This window comes from Patella vulgata, chromosome 6 (genome assembly GCF_932274485.2).
Source record: "Patella vulgata chromosome 6, xgPatVulg1.2, whole genome shotgun sequence".
Classification (NCBI taxonomy): Eukaryota; Metazoa; Mollusca; class Gastropoda; family Patellidae; genus Patella; species Patella vulgata.
The window spans coordinates 49,492,457-49,498,953 of record NC_065884.2 but is presented as its reverse complement, the minus strand read 5'-3'; the positions used below and the strand labels follow the sequence as shown (position 1 = coordinate 49,498,953).

The 6,497-nt window shown below is 36.3% G+C and overlaps 1 long non-coding RNA gene across 1 annotated transcript in view; it reads right to left on the bottom strand.

The window, feature by feature from the left end:
• Positions 1–2,189: 2,189 nt before the first annotated feature.
• Positions 2,190–6,497, bottom strand: part of LOC126825612 (uncharacterized) — a 28,448-nt gene continuing 24,140 nt past the window's right edge. Inside the window, exons 13-15 of the long non-coding RNA XR_007682074.2 lie at positions 4,653–4,771; positions 4,378–4,422; positions 2,190–3,425 (exon numbers count right to left, since the gene is read on the bottom strand). This is a non-coding gene — a long non-coding RNA (uncharacterized LOC126825612). The remainder of the gene's footprint in view (positions 3,426–4,377; positions 4,423–4,652; positions 4,772–6,497) is intronic.

Sequence of the window (6,497 nt, the reverse complement as noted above, 5' to 3'; positions counted from 1 at the left end):
TGATAATGCTTTGTTTGTTTTAGATAGCTATATATAGCTTGAAATGAGCTGCTGGCATATATTATGTGCATATAATACGTAGAATAAATACGACTTGGCTGGAGGGGGTGGGTGGGTACAGCATATTTTATGTCATGGATACTTGCATTCTCTAGACTTTGTCGGGTCATTTTAAATACAGTAAGTGCTGATCATATTATTTCATAACATTCCCAGATTAATTACTGAGCAAGGTTCCTGTTATGTCGGTAGAATATGGAAATCAAAAAACGCAAAGCTTACCACCATTCCTGCAACACATCTCCGTTTTGGCCCCTGTCTTCCAGGTATGACCGGCGTGTATACTGTTGGAACACTCTAATCTTGGACTTGGCGCTATTTATTTAAATCCGACAGGAACACAAAGATTTTCGTATATACGTTTTCGTATCAAGCAGGATGCACAGTTTAGAAGACTAAGTTTACATAAAACTTACAGATCAAATGTCTCTCATTCTCCTAATCCTATCAGCCATGCTGAACATTTAGATTTTTGGAAAGAAAACACTGCGTCGTGAACTCCCCAGAATCGCAATAACATCTGAGTTAACAGGACTGATTTTGCTCTTTTATATTCCCTGGTATCTCGTATAAATTAAGTGATTGGTTAATAACATCCAAATGACGTCAAGAATTAGCTAAATATGGATGTGTTATGACTGATACACTTCAAAACATCCTATCCTAATTTGGTCAGCTAGAGATACTGCCAATCTGATTAAAATACAGATTTATATTTCGTTTCGTTTTTTTTTATACTTTCGATGGCCTACACTACATGAAGATCTGACAAGTTATAGCGATAGGTCACGTCAGGGGTCAAAAGACCGACTTTTGACCTATGACGTCAGACATTTGATTAACCAATCAGCATTGATGTTACTAGTGGATTACCCACAGTTCCGGGCAAAAAAGGTCAAACACTCGATTCGACAGACCATTTGATTGGCTGACCCCTCATTTCAAGTAGAACACGAGTTAATTAAAAAGTCTTCCAGATCCAAGTGTAGTAAAGACAAGTAAAACGAAATTTTGAACTATAAAAACGAAACGAAATAGGATCTGTGTTTTAACCAGATTGGAGATACTGCGTATATATCGGTACATATCATCACCATTTAGTTTTAGAAACAAGAGAGGATATGGTGTGTATTTAATAAATCCAGGGATCATTTTAATATATCAAAATATTATCAATTTCCATTGCATTATACCACATACACACGTAGGTTTTTTTTAGATTAGACTGGTACCATATTCATATATAATCCATATACATTTATCAGCACATGAATCATTTTGTTTCTCTTCTTAATCCACTGACTCACTGAGTAACACATGGCTCGGTAACTAGGAGGTGTCGGATTCGCCCCCAGCGTTGGCCGAGAAAGTTCCTCGTAATTTTACAGAGTGGTTTCCACTTCCCCGTGATGTAGTACGAAGAGCCGACAAAGAACAGTGTCTAGTCGTTCGCATAATTATGACAAAAATCCAAGGTCGTGTGCACACATGTGTGTGCACGTAAAAGAACCCTAGACTGTCGGATTTCAATACCAGAGAAGGCCGTAGTGCCATGTCAGGGCAAAACGTATGCCTGTATTTATTAGCACATGTGCAGGACAGAGGGCATGACAAGGGCACACACTGGAGTGCACGTAGGAATTCGGTATAAAAGTAGGCCGTATAGTGCCGCTGTCTGGGCAAAAATGCCTTCATACCACACTGAATGGCTGATGCCCGCCTTCATTTGCACAGTCGGAATAGGACGTTTAACCTCATTTCATTAGCATGGTTGGTGCAGAACAATAGTACGTTAAGCCCCATTTCATTTCAATTATTAATCCACCACATCTTTAACATGGGCTACGTTCCTTATTCCTCTGTAAAATTACCTTGACAGTTTTCCCCAAAAAACTACTAGAGCTTTCTGTATTAACTGATCAATAATGTATTTACATTTTCCGCATGTGTAAATATCTAACCCCCTTTTATACCTTACAACAATGTTCAATTATTCAGAAAACAAGGATGCATACTTGGCTCATTTGAATATTTGGCATAAATGACAGGGGAAAGCGTGGTGGCTTTGTGGAGGTCCTGGGTTCGATTACTAGTTTATTTGAACAAACACACACACAAGATATCGCTTGCACTTTTAATAACACAACTGAAATGTATCAATAATATAAACATTAAAAACTAGAATCAACCCACCGAAACAAACGAACCGCAATTCTCAGCCCTTGGTCCCACATAAAAATCACAGAAATGCAAATGTCAAAAATACCACACACAAATAAACAATATATTTATAAACAAACAAACAAACTCATATATCAAAAATACAAATCTCACATCTATATTATATATACACAAAACGTCTTACAATTAACGTTCTCTTTTCTCAACAAGAGAAAGAGAACAAAGCAGGCCGTTCGATTTCTCGTCGGCATCATACTCTATCAACAACAATTGGTCAGAAATCATTTAATCAGACAGATGGGCTTTAAATAAGCACGATCCTGATTGGTTATAAACGGGATGCATACACCATCACACGCATCTAGAATTCACAAACATTTTAGACTTCCGACACAAAGTGTCTTGGTAACACCCTCGTGGCTGTTACACTAAAGAGTATAATAACCAACAAGTAATCACGTCGCCAACCATATTCAAGGAGTTATCTTGGTCATGATTGGGTCATAAATAGCCATGCTTTCATAGACCTTTCTTGTAACCAGATGTTGTCCCGCCACTATGTGACGTCATAAGATAATTATCCATACAATCACTACAAAATATTTAAAAATTGCAAAAAAGGTTTCTTTCAGTAACGACATGGTTTGCACATTTCAAAATCGGAATCAAATATATATTTTTTTCTGTATAAGGATTGGACGGAATTTGAATACGAGATCATTAGAATAAATATTGGAAATAAAACATTTTTATACAGTTGAATCCCGCTTTCTCGATATAAAAGAGGTTCATGACATCCATATTAAGCGTAAACATGCATATCGAACACAATAATAATTACATGTTATTATATTAAAAGGTCCAGGTTTCAACATAAGTAAAGTATAAAAAATATGTGCACTAACAATTTAAAACACCACAATACAAGAATAATACATTCTTTGGTTTAAATCAGTAAAGCTCTGGTATGATTATATATATATATATATATATATATAGTCCGTCGGGTTCCAAAGCAGTATACTTTTGTTGTTCTTCACTGTGATTGGTTCGTTTGGTTGGGGGGTTTGTTCGCAGACCATAATCCATTGCCATGTCGTCAGGGTCGTTGTATCCACTGTTTTACAACATTACTTTAAAAGTTGTCATCAGAGTCAGGACAATTGTAATCGCCCCGTAAGTCGCTGTAACATAGTGCGTACAATAAAATAATCAAAATTTCGAAATGAAATGGGGTTTAACGTCCTACTGTTTTGCTCCGAACAGGGCTAATGAAGACGGGCATACGCCATACAGTGTGCTATGAGGGAAATTTTGCCCGGACAGCGGCACTACAGCCTACTTTTATGTAGAATTCGTCAAGGGATCTTTTATGTGGGACCTCGGTTTTTTCGTCTCATCCGAATGACTAGACAGCTGTCCTTGTCAGCCCCCCCCCCCATCCTGCATCGCTGACAAGGGGGAACCACGCCGGAAAATCTGGGTGTACTTTCTCGGCAAATGCAGGGATCGAACACCCGACCTCCAGGTTAGCGAGCCAGCGTTTTACCCACTTAACCACCTTGACCCCAACACGCAAGCGACTGATCAATAAATTATTAAAATTGACCATTCAAAGTCTACATTGCTTCATAATTCTGATATCTTTTCGTATAATCCTGGTCAATTTGCTATTTCAAACAAAAAAAAATTACAATTCTATTCATTAAAGTAGTACATTGCAGGCCTTTCTTTGGGCCTTAAATGTTATTCAAATTATTAATTAAACATTTATTAACATGCCAAGATCATAATCAATTCTCGATGCCATCGGATTTCTACGATTTTAAGTAGATTAGAAAAGTTCGGCCATTTAATGATTTAATTTAAAAATGGAGACGCAAGTCTACGACTCAACTTACCAGGACGGTGGTTATGATCAATGCAAACATCTCTGTCAAAACTACAACCATTGATAACTTCGCTCAAATAAAAGTAATTTGAATGAAATTTCAATATATTTATTTTGCATTATCTATTTTGAAATATTATTGCGCAAACGGCCAGCTCTAAATCTTACATAATGCCCCATTGATCTCGTTAATATAGAAAATATTTTTGTTTATATATACAGAAAATAAAACATAATGTTGTTACCTTTAGCACCATAGCCATTGTAGGTCTCTGTTGTCAGGTCCGGTGCTACAGAAGAATATAATTGAATCCAGAATTAGTTATTCGTATTGTCAATCTTTGAAATAGTTATTGTCGCGTCATAATTTCATAATTTAATTGACGGACAAGAACAAGACACTGAATAAAGCAAGCCCATTCAAGTGACACTGGGGATTTCTGAGAGAGAGAGAGAGAGAGAGAGAGAGAGAGAGAAACCTACTTCAGAAGTTAAGCAAGTGCTAATTATTAAAACTTACCGTTAGGGCAATACCCGGCGATTGACTGTACACGATCATCATCTGGTTTGATAGAATTCGCAGTACAGTCACCTTTACCGTCATTTTTTGTACCACATGCCATTGTAGTCTTGATCACACTAAGATATGAAATAAAGATAATAATGTATTTATTTTATTTTTTGGTGTTTTAATACAATTTTCACTATTAATTAGTGACTTATAGTGACTTATTACAAAACGCCCAAAACAGTCGCTATACTTGTTTTAAATTTGTATTACGGATTACGGCGTATAAGAATAGAGGTAGGCCACGCCAGTATATGCCTTGTCAAGCACAGTGTTAGCTATATATCAAATACCGATTATACGCTCAACTGAAAACTGATTGATGTACTTTTGTTCTAAAATAAAGGAAAAGCTGTCGTACCCCAGACAGTAAGTATAACAACTTTACCAACGCCAACCAATTTTTTTCTTATTTCGTGAAATGTTTTGCACAACAACGTAGAAACACCAAATAATTTTCTGCATCATAAAGTCTAGCATTATCGTTCCAAAATATATCCAAAGCAGCAATACAACTATTATTCTCTCCATCAAATAAGTATGTTTTCACTTCAAAATAGTCACAAAAGTACTCTATAACTTTCATCCAATTGAACGAACATTTAGGTGCTTGAACTTATTGACCCTAGCTGTTTTTGATAATATATGATATTGACTTTTCAACTCTGTATATACTTCTTTTTAGTCACGTTCTATAATTAAACACGTAATTAATCCCATATGTGATTTACAAAGGAATACACACTAGTCAGTAATCATACCATGACGTAATAAATAGACAATTCCATAGGCCGAGAAAGTTCATCGGGATTTTCTGATGTGGTTTCCCCTTGTCAGTGGTGCAGAACGGAGGGCCTGGCAAGGACAGCTGTCTAGTCCTTCGGATGAGACGAAAAACCGAGGTCCCGTGTATACATTTCCCTCATAGCACACTGTATGGCATATGCCCGTCTCCATTAGCCCAGCAGAACAGTAGGACGTTAAACGTTTCAGAAAACAATTAGTTAAAAGACTCATTAATTTGTGTTATATTTTGTCATTCATTTTAGATATTGATTAGCTCACTCGGAGCAGAACAGTAGGGCGTTAAACCCCATTTCATTTCATTTCATTTCCTTGATTTTATGTCAACACAATAGATTTAGTTGTCTTTAGCAGAGCTGTTATTGTTTGGGGTAAGGCAGCTTTTCTCTTATTTTTAGAGCAAAAGTACATCGTGGTTGACTTATTTCGTCTAATTAGTAAAATAATATTATACCTGACCAGACATAATAATTGTGTAGCAATAATATTTTCAATAGGCTGATCGTGAAAATAACATCAATCAGTCGAGCGTATAAATGGTAGCTGAAATATAGCTAGACGGATGTGGACACTGTGCTTGACAAGTTAAATACGTCGCCTGCCTCTATTCTTATACGCCGTTTTGTAATCGGAGTCAGCTTTAAAGCGCCATTAGGTAAGATTAGATAAAGAGCTGATAGTTCTCGCTATAATAGTTAAAAATAGAAAATGAAATGGGAATATGTTGAAAATTACAGTCAAATTACTCCACACTGAGCCGAGTTAACGTCGTTAGAAGAACAGTGTAGCTTTGATTGGAATTGCTACCGTTGTTAAGATAATAAAAAAAAGTCTTAAATGGACGAACCGTTCTAATGTACTTAAAATCGGAGCCATCCGAAGGCATCTAGAGTTGATTATAGTCTGGATAAATTAATTAATGTCTAATCAATAATTCATATAAGATTTAAGGCCTAAAGAAAGACCCACAATAGGCAGATTTAACTTTCGAAT